Source organism: Haliaeetus albicilla, chromosome 23 (assembly GCF_947461875.1).
Source record: "Haliaeetus albicilla chromosome 23, bHalAlb1.1, whole genome shotgun sequence".
In the NCBI taxonomy this organism is placed as follows: domain Eukaryota; kingdom Metazoa; phylum Chordata; class Aves; order Accipitriformes; family Accipitridae; genus Haliaeetus; species Haliaeetus albicilla.
The window spans coordinates 7,445,567-7,463,474 of NC_091505.1; the positions used below are offsets into that span (position 1 = coordinate 7,445,567).

At 41.1% G+C, this 17,908-nt stretch overlaps 1 long non-coding RNA gene across 1 annotated transcript in view; it reads right to left on the minus strand.

The window, feature by feature from the left end:
- Positions 1-6,532: 6,532 nt before the first annotated feature.
- Positions 6,533-17,908, minus strand: part of LOC138690646 (uncharacterized) — a 69,164-nt gene continuing 57,788 nt past the window's right edge. The window contains exon 3 of the long non-coding RNA XR_011329403.1: positions 6,533-6,622. This is a non-coding gene — a long non-coding RNA (uncharacterized lncRNA). The remainder of the gene's footprint in view (positions 6,623-17,908) is intronic.

Sequence of the window (17,908 nt, forward strand, 5' to 3'; positions counted from 1 at the left end):
TTCTTCATTTTTGGTTAGCTATTAATTGTACTGGAAACTTATTTATCCTGAAGGATAGCAAAGCCAGCACAAAAGGAGTTTATTGAATATTTTCATCTAAATAAAAAGCATGGTTCTGTTCGGGAGCAGAGCTACGCTGTCTGCATTACATTATTCTCAAAGCCAAGTTCAACCAATCGGTTTTCCAAGACTGCAAAAAATAAAAGGGACAGAAATTGGAAGTACATTTAAGACCCTATAAATCACTATGCATAAGGCAAATGCACATGATTACCCTGTATTAGAGGCGTTTTATTTTATTATGTTTCAGTTTCAGTAGATTTGGGTATTTTTTCCCTCTCCAGAAACAGAAGTTGTGATTCATCACAATTTATGTGACTATTCTGACTGTTGCTTTGTGGCTGCCTGGCCCAGCTCTGTTTGGCTGGAGGGTCAGCCCATTCCTAGAACTTGGCTCTTTTTTTCTTTTATGCAGAGGGTCCCCAATGTCAAGAAAAATCAGTTCAGACCACAGAGGGAGCATTTGAAACAACTCTCCCCTTGCATCTCTGAGCGACCTTTTGTTGGAAGAGCTCTAGCTGTCCAGATTTTCAAATGCTGGTTTGTCTGTTCTGAAAATGCTGGCCTCCAGCAAATTTCTTTCTAACTAACAGAAAGTTATCATACCTGGCCTCGAGCTACTCTTTATTTTAAAATAAAACTTTTAAGCAGAGGCCTTTCACTGCCAGGCAGATGTGACAAGCCCTTCTCAAAAGAACAATTGCAGTAGCTATAATGAATGGCTCAAAATGACCTGTTTAACAAGGGGTTTGCAGCAGCAATCCCAGTTCCCACAGCTGGAGATTGTCGGGATGAGATCTAATGCAGAACACAGGGACTGCAAGACAGGTGCTCCAGTGTTAACCATTTAGACGCTTAGTTCCCATGATTGAAACTCAAGCTTACAGTTAAGCCTCTAAGCAGGTACTAAGACTACACAGTATTGTAAGTCTAAATGACTTCACGCACTCTGGATCCAAAGAAAATGCTTTCCTGAGAACAGGCACCTATAAATAGTTTTTGAAAGAAATGAGGTGTCTCAAAATGTGGCTGCCAGTACAGAAGATATTATCTGTCTCTGATATAATAGCAAATACCTCTACCTGCCAATGATCTGTATTGTACATGTCCTAGCTCAACACCTCGTGGCATTCCAGCCCTCTCTGAGCTAGGACATTATTTAACTGGGCATACACAGACCAGTATTACCGTAAGTTCCTGTTCCTGACAGCCCAGACAGGACAAGAAGGAATGTTTCAACATCAGAGTAGCTACCTCATTCCCCCAGGAAACGAGAGGTTTCACCTCTGAGCTGCTGCTTTGGTAAAGTTAGGTGAGCAACAAGAAAATGCAATCCCTCAGAAATTAGATGTTGGCAAAACATAATGAATAGTGGCATAACTGGTGTACGTGTTCCCTGGTTGTGCACCTCTGATGTTTAATAAGAATTCTAGTTGTATTAGATACACGTGCAAGAACAGTTCATTTTTGGAACAGTCACTGCCAAGGAATTAAACGAAGAAAAGTTACTAATTAAGAGACATTGAGGTTGTCTAGTAGAATAAACTGATGCTTTCTTTCTAGAAAGGTAATAACGACACAAACAAAAGCAAGCTTTCACTGAAGTGCAGACCATGGCATATTAAGGAGCTAATTAACACTAAGCAACACAAATTTATGGCCTCCATTAAAAAAAAAAAAAAAAAAAAACCAAACACAACACACAACACGAGACAAATATTTGTGATTGCCTACTTGAGAAACAATTGAGATCTAGATTGCTAACATCCCACTCCCTCCACGCGTTTCAAGTAAACATTGATTGGAAATGCCAAAGAATCAAAATCTCATTAACAGGAATTTGCCCTGCATTGATCTGACCCCTCTGTCCAGTCAGCAGAAGTGTTGGGTTGTGTTTCTGCAGTGGAGAAATACCATGAATGGATGGTTAAGCAAAAGAGCAAAACTTATTAAGCAGAGAGACGGACACGTTTTTACCCTCAGGCAATCCAACTGATCTATGATTATTTCATTACTAAAAGTTTTATTATCCAAACAGGTTTGGGGTTTTTTTTAAAGCTAGGAAGACGATTTATTAATCCTGTTACACAGTTCCCATCAGAAACTGAAGAGATATTGAGCCTGAGTCTGCTCCCACTCAGACAAGTCCCTGGAGTTGCCCTTGCATAAAACTGAGGAGAATATGAAGAGACTCAGGCTTCTCAAATGACACCAGTCACCTACTTTCTTCCAGTGGGAATACTATATATGGTTCCTCACCTATAGGCAAGTAGTTCAGGAGGTTTAAAAGCACAGAGGCAGTCTTTAAACACTTCAAAAATAAAGAGCAGCTAATACAAATCCATATCACTCAGTATAGCACCTCACGCCAATGGAAAATGTCACTATTTTTTCCTAAAAAGAAACGTATGTTGAATAGCCAATGAAAATTGCAGACTGCAGTTAAAAGGAAATTTTCTATCCCCCAAAACACATGAAGTAAATAATTTGCTGCTATGAAAAAGAATTGAAGCATGGAGTTTCTCAACCCTCAGTTTAGGCACAGCCCCAGTACTAGACTTCGCAACCATGTACCATGCAGTCCTCTGCCTTAGGAAGTAATCTCTCTTGTTTTCTCCTTACCCCACGTTCCCCAACCATAGACTCAAGCCTCTCGAAAGAACCCCATTTGCTTCTATCGAAAGGAGGCACCTGCACTGAGATTTGCTCCGAGATTGCCTCTATTGCAACTTCCCTGCGTGCCTCCAGGCACTGCCTTTTCCCCACTGCAACACCATCTCTCCCCATCCCACCCCTCTTAGCGCAACTCACGCTTTTCATCCCAGACCATCTCTCAAAAGCCTCCACAGCCACATTTCCTGCTAACCTTTTCTTATCTATTCCTCTGCTCCAGAGTATCTTTTCTTCTAGGTTATCTTCTCCATCTTGTAAAACTATCTGTTATACAGCTTTTAGTGCACAGTGCATGCCTGAGCTGAAAGCCATTCCGCTATTCTACTGGAATACCACCCAAGTACCCCACCCCAAGCTCCCTGACACTCATGAACTGCAACTGGTAGAGGCAAAACCATTATCCACTGGGTTAGATGTGTCCATTTTTAAAGTACTTTCAGTAAAATTTTCCTGCTCTTGTTTCCAGTGTGCCTCCCTCATCTACTTTGAGACCATTTTAGTTTTACATTTCCCAATTTGATCCCTCTTTCCATCCTGAATAAAAATTTCCTGCTTGATGCTCATATCCTTAAAATTGTTGCCTGATTATGTCAGTCTAAGACCCTTCATTGACACTTAGCTAAGTCATACATACCAGATTCTTCTTCCTTCCTGGTATGAACTGTACTCCCAAATGGGTTTATTTCTTAGATTGTCACTGTCTACGAATGAATCCCACAGAAAGATTTTAGTTCCAGGCTATGATAGTGTTGTCCACCAAAAGCCATCTGACACTATTCCTAGCAGTTAAAAATAGGACAAGTGAAAAGCTTGCTTTTTGTCTTCAAAACAAAGCAGGTGTCTAGTTAACATTGCGTAACCCAAATTCATAAGTTCCACAAAGATAAGAGATAAAAATATTTGCACTCTCTCTACCTGCTGCTCTCTAGAATCCCTGCTCGTTTTTGTTGTCAAGCACCAATTGACTGCTGATCTTTGTTGGCCGTTTCCTTGGTTAGTCAGTGCGTCCGAAGTCTGAAAGCTTGTAAAACATTCAAATGTATGTTAGTATGTCAAAAATTTTACAGCAATACTTCAGAAAGCACGCAGGGAGTGAGAAGGTAAAACCTGTACCTTCAGCCTTGCAAACAGCCATGGAGTCCCACCTTGCAGAAGACACTACAATGACAGAACCAGGAGTCTACCAACCTGCACAGTAACTTGACAACTTTGTCACTGATGACTTCTGCAACCACAGACAAGTCCAAGAGACTTGTTGCAAATGAGTTTTCTAGTTATAAACAAAAGATAATAGGACTTCCCCCTTTCACAAGAGCGTTGTGAGTATAACTACACTGATGATTACCAGGTGGTCCAAAAACTATTGCACTGGGCCAATATAAAACTTGAAAATAATGATACAATAAAGGGCAATGCATAACATATTCATTTTGAAAATGTGACCTTTTGTTGTCAATCCTTCTTAAACTAGAAAGGGCAGATGTGGATTTTTCAATTTACAAGCCTGAAAATTGCAAATTGAAAAGAATTCACTTCTGCCCTCTGCTGTGAGATAGCCAAGTATGAGTGACAAGTAGACATGCCCTAAATATAACAACTTTAATTTCTTCTGAAAGCCATTTACAAAGATTCCTGTTCTCTCCAAACCTTCTCCATAGTGATTAATTTTGGGGTAGGAGACAAGTTCTCGATAGTGATATGAAGATGATGAGTAGACCTGTGTTTCCATCAGACGCATTCTTCAAATATGGTATTTTGTAACAAAGGAGCCATTTAGTGATTTTGCAAGTCAATGAGCCAAAACAGAATAATTAGCGTCAATGGTAGATGATGAACCCTTAGCAGTAGTAGGGAATTAATTGCCATTAACACACAGTACCGCATCTAATGCTTCTGGTTTAAAACAGCTCCTGTAAAGAAACTGCATGATCACATGGAATTCCTTGCATTCTCTACATGGCAAGAAACAATCGGTGACAAGACCTCTGTTCCAATGTATTTGATTTGCGACAGAATTAATGCTGTGGAATTGATGGCCAGCTGTTCAGTTCCAAACACTGTTTTGTTTGATTTCAAAACTCACAAGCATTACTGCCTTTCAGGTTATGATTGAATACAGCTATATCTGAAAGCTCAGGTTTGAATACCGTAGGAAATACCAAATAGTCCTCCAATAATATTTTGTCTTTTAACAACTAGGATCCTACAGAACAATGCATATTTGCTCATAAATAATGGGAAATACTGTCTTGCCTTGGACTCTACCCTAATTAGTGTGATCTAAACCTAGCCATAAATCACACTTTAGCATATAAGCTGAGCTTTACTCAAGAGACATACTTCAAAACCACTGAAGCTGAAATTCATGTGTGGAGCTACAAGGTCCACACACTTTCCCCACCCTTCCCTACTCCATTGCCTATCCCACATTACGTCTTCCAAAACCAGCTCCTTTTTCAGTAGTCATACCAAGTATTCAAGGTAGAGCACGTATGCACCCACAGACACATTACCCTACAATGAGATTCTACCTTCCTTTGGTCTGAATGGAGACAAAATGGAAACATCCTCCATGCTGCCAACTAGGTGTGGAAATTCCTGTGGGTTTAGATACTGTTTGGTTATCCATCTATGGTAAAAGTCATTCTTTATTACAAGAATGTACACAGAACTGCGCAGAGATACCCAGGTGAGCTCTCAAAAGCCACACGTCTATGTCAGCTCAACACACAGTGTCGAGTCAGGTACCATAAGAAATACCAATAAGTTCTGGTACCCAATGTAGCGAATTTCACTCAGCAGACATAAAAACCCTATGATGAAAAATACATAGCGAGGTAACTGCAAAATCCAGCTATGGTGCTGCTGACAGAGAAAACCAGTAAAGACGGGACATTGTTTCCAAAGCACAGGGAAAAGGGAGCTTCCCACTCGTTCTTGGAAGGTGCAGGACACATGATACACGTTTGCTCGGCTACAGGCATTAGGCAGAGAGTAAAAGTTCACATGCACACTAAATGGTACATCACGCTACATTTAATAATTTTAAGTGCTGATGTCTCTAACGTGCATGTTTCTGAAAAAAAACCAGCAGCTGTTTGACTGTAATTAAATGTAGGAATTACAATAAACTGAAGAATGAGAAGTACAAGGGCAGAGAGAACAAATCTTCTGTAGGTCATTAGCAAGATCAAACACAAAACCTTCAGCATTTACGCACTTGGGGTTTGCAGTGAAAAATAACAGATTTTAGCAAATGGCAGCATTATCATTGTTAAGGTCAATTCTTACAAAAGGACATCCTCACACAAAGCCAGAACATTTCCCAGGTAAGTGCTGCACAAAGCAGATTAGCATAGTTGCAGTAAGACAGATGCTTACTGCTCCTCCACCCCTCTTTCCACTCTTCACATGCAAGCTACCATACAGGACAGGCAGGTCTCCCAACCTTTGCTGCAGGCAATTCCTAGGAGACCCCAACTGATACAAGACAGCAGATCACAGCTTGCACCCCCAGGTGTCCCAGGGCCATGCAAACTGGACACAAAGCTCACGTTTTGCTTCATTCTCTCAGTCAAGCTACATGGGACCCAACAGTAGCTCACACAAGTCCACAGAGGACACAGGTCCTGTATTCACACAGTGCTACCCACCAGGACTTGGATGCAGCCAAGTGGCTGCTCCTCGCAGCAGCAGGTGAGCCAGGAGCAGAGGGTGACACCACGCCAGAGAGGGCAGCAACCTCCTCAACAAGGGCACGGTCCCCCAGCGCCAAGGAAGAAGAGCAGAGCAGGTCCGTGATGGCAGCCACAAGTGATCACCAGAGGCAGGTCAGCAGGTCAAGCCAAGAAATCAAGTCAGCAAGATGAGGTCAGGACCAGTAAGGTACCTGGCAGGGCACAAGCATATCTATAGCATAGCTCAGGCAAGAGCCAAAGGCACGGTGTTTGAGCTTACAAACACCTCCTGAACCAAAATGTTCCAGATGAGATTTCTGCCAGCTCTTTTCCCCACAGCTCTTCTGGGCAGTCAGAGGGTCAGAGCCAAACCCCCAGGCAAGAAGACATGCAAAGCCTGTTGATGGATTTAGGGCTCTGACAGCTCTCACCACTGCAAAAGGAATTTCTCTATTTTTTTTTATCTAAGTAGAATGGCCATTCTTAGTGCCTACCTTCAATTCCACTGCGGTTTGACTCAGTAACCCCACAACCCCAGGGATTACCTTACAGAGCTCCTTAGCATCCAGTGCACCATTCAGCAGTCACCAAGGCCCATACTTCTCGAGAGTATGAAATTCCCATTTTCCATTTATCAGCCTCATGAAATGGCAGGAGTCAGTAGCAATGAGCATGGAGCTCTGATCTCTAGGTAGGTGCACAAGTGCCATGGAAGTGCTCATGGCAGCAGTGCCCAAGGGGGACCTTGGGAACTCCCCTTCATCCACTTCTAATTTTACAGTCTCATTGATCCCCCCACACCTTTGGATCCTGCAAGTGTCTTGACACACCTACACCCAAAGCATTCTCATTTTAAATTCTTAATCTTTCCAAAGAAGAAATACCCTCCTGATACATTCTTGTTGCATTCAACTCATTAATCTCCCTACTTGTCAAGGGCACTCAAAATTGAGCAATAGCACCAAAAACATCCATCCTTTTGTCATGAACCACCCGCTGGGATCAGCATGAACACCCACCCATAGCAAGAGGCCAAATCAGTGTTCACCGAAAACAGACTTGTGCACTCACAATACACCTTCTACTTCTAACCTGTCTCTCAGACATACAACAGGGAATTTAGCATAAGAGATGCCCTTTGTATATTCTATGTGTTTGGGGGAAGACTGGCCTATTTTCCTGTCTCCATTCATCTCCTTCTGTTCTTTGAAGCCTACAGAGGCAGTTAATCTTTCTTCAATGGGAATTGTAGCACTGTCTTATTTTTATGCTATCGATCATTGCAACGTTTGTGTGGAACAGCTAATGTAACATAATTCAGTCATGAAAAGTATGAAGACTGTCAGTCAGGGAAGTCTCTAAATGTTTTCAGAGGAGCCTAGCCCCACAAAACTGAGAAGAAAACAGTAAAGAAGTAAAACTAAGGAGGAAATGCTAAGGATTTTCAACTATTTGTCCTAACTGCTTCCTAAAGACCTTGCAAAAGGCCAAGAGAGGGGAAGCAGTAAATAACAAGCAGGAAAAGCCTTGCTAATAACATTGGCTCTTTCTGAGGCTACTTTCAACAGCAAACATGATAGTGGTCTGGGATTCAGGTGACAGAAGCTTTGCCATCACTACTGATATCCCAGATGGTCTTGAGCAAACCCCTGTATCTCAATTCCTCTTCCCATCCTTGCTTGCTCTTTCACTTCAAAATGAAAGTTTACACACAAAAAAAAAGCTTTGCAAGCAAAGACTCATTCACTCTTGTTCATGCACTGCAGACTCAGCAGTAGCCCCAAGAAGTTACCAGGACGTATTTACTTAAAACATACGATAGTGGAGGAAATGAAAATTGAAGCCGTTATGACCACTAACATCCCTGTTCAGCTGTAAAATAAATACTTGTTATTCCCAGCTCCCACTGTCTCCATGAAGAGCTCAAGGTCAGGGCTGCCTGCCAAAGGGCAGGCCACCTCTCCCCTTCCTCACCAAACTCAATTCCCTCCCTTGTGTGAGGTGTCACGTCAGTAATGTTTGGGGAAGCACTCCTGGCATGAAGGCAGTGCGCAGGGCAGAGCTGCTGCTAACGCAAAATTGAGAGCAGTGTCTACGCTGGCGCCACTGCTGTGGTGGCAGCACCACGTATACACCACCGAAGCCAGCTCTGCTTGTAGGTACACAGCCAGCCTCGGAAAGCAGCCACAGCACCATGGGAAACTGTGTAGCCTTAGTTTAAGACTACCTTCTATACATTTGTTGTCAATAAAAGAAAAAAATGGACTGTAAAAGCATAGGGATTTAGGGCTTGTTTGAGGATTTTTTTTTTTAATTCTTTTTTTCTACTTCTTGGGTTCAAGAATAGCCTAAGAAATATTTTTTAAATTGTTTCCAGACTGATTAAACCTGACAAGAGACTTCAAGCAAAGGAAATCCTCCTAAACTCTTAGAGTTTGTCAAAGTCTGTGTACATTGCATTTGAAATCAATAACCCCGCACGATCTACAGCATAAGTGCCCACCTCCTCTCTCACAACAACAAAATCACATTTGGGAGGATGCTGTCTAGATCTATCTAGCACAAGCAATAACAGCAGAACCGTTGGGCATCTCCAGCTTCAGCATACACTTGCAAACAGAGTACTTACCATAATTATAACAACTAATACCAAATAGCCATCAGTGCTGGTAGAACTGGGTGTCCCACTTAAGGCCAAGTTAACTCCAAGAGCAGCCTGTATACCTCTAACCATGCCTACAGAGCCATTCTTCTGCTTTCTTGCACTCTTGAAAATTTGCTATCTTCCCCATCATTTCTGACCAAAAGAGGCATTTGAAAATCTCAAGTCCAGCCCTGGATGATACAAGGTGAACCCTGAGGCTTCCTTGTCAGGACTGCTTGAAACAGGTTAAACATCTCCAGACGGGTTACTGCTGCTCGGTCAAGATGTGAAACTATTCTTGCTCTTTTTCCTTAAGTGATCCCACAGAATTACATTAGTCCTACATGAAAAAGTTGGTTCAATTGACCCTTAGGACAGAGGTAGGACAATATCAAATTTAAGTTTTGCTAACATTACTGCTCAGTCAGGGCAGCTGATAAGTTCTATAGCACTTGAGGGCACTACGTTATCGGCCCCAACAATAATTTGCTAGACGTGAACTGAGCTCACTTAACCAAGTGCCTCAGTTCACGTATTGGACACTAAAAATCTCTGGGACAAATAAAATCCCACTACATCAATATTGGATATCCACGAATACACACCACACAATGCCTCCCACAGGTCCTTAGCTCTGTACCAGTGGGAGTGAAAAACACAGTTTCTTTCCTCCCAATGAAACCATTTCTAGACACCTATTCCTGCATCAGGCATGGACACAACTGTTTGCTTGAACTTCTGCTATTTCTCCAGCTGACCAGCCTCTTAAACCCCAACTCACCTTCCTATAGAATTGAGAAGCTGAGTTGTCTGTCTCATCGTTCCTTTCTTTGACAAATAAATGCTTTTAGAATTACCTCTTTGTTCAACATATTTAGTAGAAAAATGCAAGTAATGGAAAAAGTTCTGCTGATTTCCACGATGCTAGCACATCTCTCACAACAAAAGTCTGTAGGATATGAAAATCCATGTATTTTCCATTTCTTACTACAGTAGTAAGGAAAAGAAAACATTCTTTATATTTAAAATGAAACAAAAGTGACCCAAACAAAGGTAAAAGTTTTTGCTGGGTTTTTACCTCTTATTTGACTGACTTGCTTCTAGTAGCTTCTGATCAAAGCTATTATCAGTTTTAATGAAAGCAAGAATAAAGATGAAGGCTAGGAAAGTCCCATCAGCTGAAATTTGCATGCACAAGTAGGCATATTCAATTTCCAACTTCAGAAATCAATGACAACAGATACTAAAATTTATGTGATTACGAAAATATGATTAAACGGAGTAAGACTAGCACATCCTACAATAGTTTTCAAGTAAATCAATTTCAAGTTGGGATCAGTTCAGGATTAATATAGCAAGTGAAGTGGCAACATAGAGCTGGACATTAGATCAAAGGCAATGATGCTTGCTCTCTGGCTCCAAAATCATTTGAGAATATATTTGCATTACTACCAACAACATGACCTACCATTTATTTATCATTAGTTTCACCAGGTCATGAAAGAAATTTTTGTATTAACTGTAACACATATTATTTAGTAGGAGCCCTTTTGCATTTCCCTCACCATAATTCATGCTTAAATTTATGGGAGGCATAAAATTCCTGTGGTAAAGTGCCTGTAAAAGAACTAATGTATCTTGTATGACAGTTACTGACAGCCAAAAGAACTCTTAGCTTGCAATATGTCCTAGTTAATTGGTACCTTTGGTCTCAAAGAAGACACATTAATGTTTTTTAATCATTTCTCTTTGTTTGAAGTACACAGTGAAATTTACAGTGACCTCATTTGGACTTTATCATAAGCTTTTTATAACAGGTTCCTTCAATCCCCACTTGCTAGGTTAGATTGGACCTTGAGAACAGATTAACTTACAAAGTACCATCTTGAAGCTTCAAGAGAATGGGGTCATTCCAAAATCAAATATCAGCAGGTACCGAGTGGGTTCAAGGTGGCCTCTTTTCTGCATCTGCATACGGGAACATGAAGCTACATAGCAAGAATAAACAATCTGGCAATAAGAATATTGCCTTATTGTTCTTTGTAAGAACAAACAAATAAAAAAAACACTGCTGTGACTCATTATACTATCAATCTGAGCAGGGGAAAGAGAATAATATTTTTCTCCACTGGAGTTTTGCAAGTCTTTTTGCTTGTAAATGTAAACACTCATAAATGGTGATCCTGAATGGCATGTTACAAAGATTGCTGCAATCTCCTGCCCACCTGCATGTATGCATTTGACTCTGCTCCCTGCAGCCTGGGAAGATGCCTACTATGTATAGTTAAGCACATACAGAAGTCTTTGCAGGATTTGGTTCTTGGGATACTCTGTTTCAATAAGTGCAAATTAACATTCCCATGTATATATAGCATCTCCTTTGGCATTTTAAGGAAGAATTGAGACAGAGAACATGAAAGTAGGCAGAAATCAAGTGAAGGACAATGGCTGGAAGCTGGACGTGTAACCTTAGATATCAAACTGCATATTCTAAACTATAGCCACAACTTTTGTTTCTGCAGAAGTTGAGGAAGAGGGTGTTCAGGCATGGGAGTTAGGAATAAAGTGGAACTTGGAGCGAGATTTGGAGAAGACGAACGTCCAGCCAGGGAGAAGAGGCTCATCTCCCTGCAGGAGAGAATGGCAGGAAAAGCATTCGTCTGGAGGAGAGGTGGGCAGCAAAGGCTACAAATTCAGCCCTGGAAAACGCTGCCTCCGACCCATTAAAGCACATCCACGAAAGACTCCTTTCAGGTGTATTAACATTTTAGTGGAGTTAAAGTCATTTAATGTTGATTTCACCAAGAATGCCACACACCTAATGAAGCCTCAAATGCAGCGACAAACCTCAGCACTCTACAGCAGCCACAGGGCAGGACAACTGAGCACAGAGCTGAGATTGAAAACACAGGGGGGCCCAGAGAGACACCCTAGACCTTGTTTATGTTCTCAGTGCTTAGCTATGAGATCTAGAAAAACCAAACCACCCCAGCCAGCAACTATTTGGACAATTCAGGTATAAAGTAGTTCTTTGAGAGCTCTGAGTTGTCCAAGGAAGAGGACTTTCTTCTGCTATAATTGCTCCTGTGTACATGCACAGCAATGCCATTGGGAGATGGGGTGAGAGCAACAGCCCCAACCGACAAAGCTACACCAGGAAAAACTGAAGGAAAAAACCGCAAGCCTTAAAAGAAGATGTGGACTCGACCTTTCTTCATCTACTTCAACACAAGAAACCAAAGTGTGAAATAGAGAAGCTCCACATCACGAGCTCAAATCCCATCCTGGACAAGGAGCAGACAGGACAAGTATTTGTAGCCTCCTTCCCCCCAGGTAGCTCCTTGAAGACTGGTGTGCTCTTCCCTTGCTGCGGGGCACAGGCCTCCCATGCCTCAGGGGAGAGCAGACAGATGACATCTCACATGGAAAAAATTTAAAACTGGCAACAGAAGATGAAAGAGATGTTGACCTAATAAAGCCTCTCCCTCTTAGCTGGCTCTCACGGGAACTCAGGTGGATGTTAGAGACTATAGAGCGTATCTGAAAAAGGACAAAATTTAAAATAACATAGCCTAGTATTTCTGCCAAAGACCAGAAAATACACTGTTCTGAGCACAGAAAGAGCTCTTACTTTTTGAGGAAACATACCATTATATCACTATAATATACATTATTATACCCTGCCTGCTATGGAAGGGCAAACAATATTTGATTTGGCATAAAATTGGGACAGTGGAGAAATATAAAACTTGAACCTGCACAAGGCCCGTCGCTCTCAGTTAAACCACTTAAACACTTCAAATATGTCTGACGTGACAAAGTCCCTGTAAGTTGCTGCAGTATACCACACATCTGTGGTGCTTCTCAAAGGGTTGCAAATAGCTGCAACTTTAAAGAAGTCAGACGTATTCTATTACAGACTCTACTACGTTAAAAGGTTATATAATACATTGGTACCCAAGGTTTACAATTAAACAGTCTTGCAGACTGTGGATTAATCTTTAACTAAACTGAAAATAGTAATATAATATACCCAGGCCATCTCTGTTCATAAACTGGTAGCCACAAGTTATTCATACCTGTCACTTCTTGACAGTCACCCCGAGGCATTTTCCCTTCTTTGTATGATCTACACCATGTATCAGAACTCATCCCTTCCTTTAACTCATGAATGCTATACAAACAGGTTGTGATTGTCAAGAGCTCCCTCATTACATGTGTAACTGTTTGATAGTCTTTTGTGCAAATTAAAAGAAAAAAAAAAACTTTTCAAAAGGACTAAGTCACTTCTAGTGGGAATACCTCAGAAATCTATGCAAGTATCCATGGTGCTTTTGTCTTCTGTGTTGTTCTTGTGAATAAGAATTAGCTCAACCAGATGTTTGCGAATAAGTGATTAAAACGGTACGCAATATCAGCAAATCAAATCAGCAGGTTTTATTCAAAAGAACATTCGCAAATACTTTATTGCTACATTCACTCAACTCCAGTCTGAGCTTCTTTGGCTCTACTTCTTTCTTCCAGCAGCCTCTCCTCCTCTTGATAGCTTTTAACAGATTTGTTGAAGTTTCATTCCTGCTGCAAGTCTCTGTTATTCTTAGTATTAAATCTGGTTTTGTGTTAATTGCACATTTAACAGCACAGTAACAGCTAGGACAAGTTAGACTTGGATTTTGGGGGGTTTTCCCCTTTTTTTCTACTTAGCTTCACTGGGAAGCACTACCAAGGAGTAGGGAGGACTTACATCTTGAAAACAGCAAAGAACAAAACAGTGTGCAAATATGAAACCAGTAAGAATTTCCAAGAAAATTCCTTTACACTTCAAGATTCAAGCCTGTGTTAAGCACTCTTGACCTTCTGTAGCAGAAGACTGAAAGTTCTGTCACCCAGTTTTAATTCTTCTTTTCCCCCAGTATTTTTTTTTTCCCAAACAAACCTAACTCCAGAAATGAGGGGGACAGAATGTTGTAAAAAACATTAGCCAAGATAAACCAGCAATGCCTTCATCTCTGTATGAATCATCTAAGAGAAGAAAACCAAGGACACTGATTAGGCTTTTTGTGATGGGAAGCAGGATGAATGTTCTGCAGGTTACAGCTAATGAGGATACAGTTTCACAATAGACTCATTCTCTCCTGAGCACCTAAGTAATATAGGTCAGGTGCTCAATTGCAGGGGGTGGGTACTAACTTTCCAGCATAATAATCCAATGAAACAACATAGGACAGTGACTGCGTAATGCTGCAGTGCAGTACAGACAGTGTCCCAAAATTCACTCACTTATTTTTGTGTGACAGAAGGGCTCTCATTTCTGTCCCTGAGGAGAAATGACTCACTGGCTTCTTAGCTCCCCAAAGACAAGTTTGTGTTCTGCTCTCCCCACCCTCTGCTACTACTTCATTTTCTTTAGGCTTTAACTGTTGTCCAGTCTAAGTCTCCAGGAGTAACATAGGGCAGTAGTTTTTTGTTACTCCTCTGGCTTTTTACATCCCTACTGCTCAAGGTGATTTTTGTTTGTTTCTAAGAAAACAACCACAACAAACTATCCCTTCCAAGTCACAGCAGAAGCAAAACAGTGATAACAGTTTTGTAACACTAGTAGTTTTCAGGGTACCAGATGTGATGCAGCATTTTGGGGAGGGATTCATACAAGAAGGGAGTGCCAGGGAAAAGGGAACAACGGCTGAAACACGGCTGACAGCCTGGTGTTTTATATCAGCATTTTCTACAAGAGCATACTCCAAAGAAGAGAAGGATGAGAAGACACAGGAAGGAGTGAGGGAAAAATCTCAGATTGCTTTCTTCCTACTACAGACCCCCAAGGCACTGACGGAGTATTTTCCACCAGAATCCTGCTTGCAGCCTATTTGCAGTAACAGTGCGTTGCAAGACCGCAGAAGCAGCTCTTACTGAATCAGATGCTTGCAAGGTGCTGTACCTCAAACGACGTAACATGTCAAGGTCTCCTGAGTACTGTTTATTCTTTAAAAGGCAATTTTATAAAGATTTTGTTTGCAATTTAAGGTTCAGAAACACTGGAAACTAATGATTTATAACCAAAATGAAATCCATGTCTCCTATTGATTTTGTTTTAGTTACTTGGAAACAATATTGATCCCCAAGAGATGCATCTAAACACCAAGTCTGAAACCTAAAGAATTTCCATACCATTGATTAATAGATGCTATCTATCACTTTCACTTTTAATGAGACATTTTCTCTTCCATGAGATACTGTATTCTATCAAAAGGTCAAATGTGGATTCTGTACAAGAGAGAAACATCAGCGCACACAACTAGCCTCAACCCCAGAACAGCCAATTTCTTTGCTTCTTTAATTAAATCATGAACAATCATTTTCCTTCCTGTCCCCAAAAAGTTATTTTATTAACACGCTTTGTTCTTTTGATAGTCAGCTCTGTTAACATTTAACCTATGCTTTAGTTGGAATTTCTTTAAAACTAAGACTACTTTTGCCCTGTGGTTTTATAGGACACAATAGAAACCTGATTCATGACCAGGTCAGTGCATTACAAATAATAATGATCCTCATTAAAGAAATCCCCATTACTCTTTGAGGCATCTTTCCTCTGGGCCAAATGCCATTATCTGCGCAATGCTCTTAAACAAAACCACCAAAACTAGAAGTGACAGTCAATACAAAGCCATTCATAAAGGAAGCAGATTTGCAACGATATTTGCCAACCCACTGGGAAATACATATCACTAGGAATTCAGTAAGTGATACAAGTTCTTATTATACATTCAGCTTGGTAAATGATGAGAAAATTTCCTCCAGGCCTCAGAGAGAATAGCTTTAAATAAATCCTTATGGATTAACGATACTTCCAGTAGTACTTGGCAGCACACAGACAGAATACACAAGTTACCACAATAGAAAGGTTGAAAAAAATAGGGAACGTGCGTCCACAGAAGTTCAGGCTGACAGGGTAGCAGGGCCCAGCATCATCAGCTGGTTGCAAACCCACAGACGGGAGCAGCAGAGCACTAGTGCAAAACCACTGGAAGGAGAACCCGGTTGAAATAACGATTCAGGTTGAAATGGCCCTTGGGAGGTCTCTACCCCGAGCACCTGCTCCCTCTTGCCCTTCCATGGAACACCTCCAAGAGGAGCCTGTCTCAAACTCCCCTACGCCATCCCTTTGGGGGCTGATTTTAGATCCTGCCCCTCCAATTCCCAGTCCCCCAGGCTGCTGACACATCTCTGCAGACCCTTCCTCAACCCTGTGCCCAACCGATGGCTGTTCCCAGAGCTCCCCCAAAAACAGCAATGACATCAGTAAACATCAGTTCTGCTGCACAGCAGAGCACTTGGGCATCTGCTTAGTTTTATATGCATAAATGCCCCGGGGTTTAGAAGAACAAGGCAATTTGATGCTCTGGAGCCGAGAAAATCGTGACTGGAGTTTTGGTGACCTAATGACTGGCACTTACCGATTCAGGGGATTCACCCCCACCCCAACAATTAATAAGAGAAGCTCATTTTATTTAAAATACTTCAAATCTAAAATATGTATTTTTCTTTATAAATAGCACTTCAATATATTATGAAAATATTCATCAATGCCTAAAGTTACTGGGCTTCTACTGAAGCAAAATAAATTGACAAATTAAATGGTAATATTCAAGCACTATATGCTATTGACAAAGTTTATGAAAAAAAAGAGATAAGGGAGTCACTGTCTAAGCATCTGAGCTGAAGTCTGATATATAATAAACCTAATCTTGACATTTTCACTCGCTCTCTCCAATAGGTTCCGAGAATATATTCTCTTTGCCTTTTTTTCCCCTCTGCAGTCTAGTTCAGTTTAATATGTAATTCTTCCAAAGTAAAAGAGCAGCTAGGGTTTGCAAATTCAGAGGTTCCTTTCCTTTCTGTAATCTAGTAATGAAAACTAACTTTGAGAATTCAAAAACTACAGAAAGATATTTTGACCAAAAATCATCAGTTCAGTTCACCAAGTGCTGATAATACTGTCTTTAGTAAATCAGCATTAGATGACACATTAAAAGGAAAATGGGAAATATATTTTGATTACACTTTGCTTCATTATTCAGTACATTTAATGTTAATTTATTTTAAAGTACCAGTTTTCTGCATAAGTTTAATTCCACATTCCATTCAAAAGCCAGATCATACCTTAGTCAATATGAATCTAGTAAATAAGATACTCAGGCCTGTTTAGCAAAACCAACTGTAAAATTCAGGAGCCAACCTAATGTGTGTTAGAGCTATGCATCTGTTCATGCGATACGGTAGATACATCATTAAACTCTAAAACGAAGTGCCAAATTTTGGATAATGACTTGACTTCATCGAAAATCCACATTCTAATGGTTACTAGTTAATCAGAACAAACCTCCCTTCAGAAAAATGATCTTTAAAAGTATAAATAGGAAACAAGATTAATACCGATGGCAATACAGCAAAGTTTTTGATTTCCGTTTCAGATCACCCATTTCCACTGATGCTTTCTAGACCTACCTGACAAGCACTGAAATGCACCGGCATAATCTCCCCAAAGCTGCACTCCCCTCCCCACCAGCTGTAATGAGTTCTGGATTAGGCGCTTCCTACGTTAATGTGCCTAGGGAGCAGCAAGGGAATATTATCCCTTGGGCAGTCGGGAGGCAGAGGTGGAAGAGCTATGTGAAGTCCACACCAAAATCCCTGCACGCACACAGCCCACCACCTTTCCCAGCAAAGCCAGAATTCGTGTTCACAGGCTGTTTGAAGCCTGAGCTTTTGCAAAACACAGAGCAGACCTGCGATGAGCTTTTCTGCCTTCCCACGTTCCAGTCGCAGCAGCAGAATCAGCCAAAGAAGTGCCACA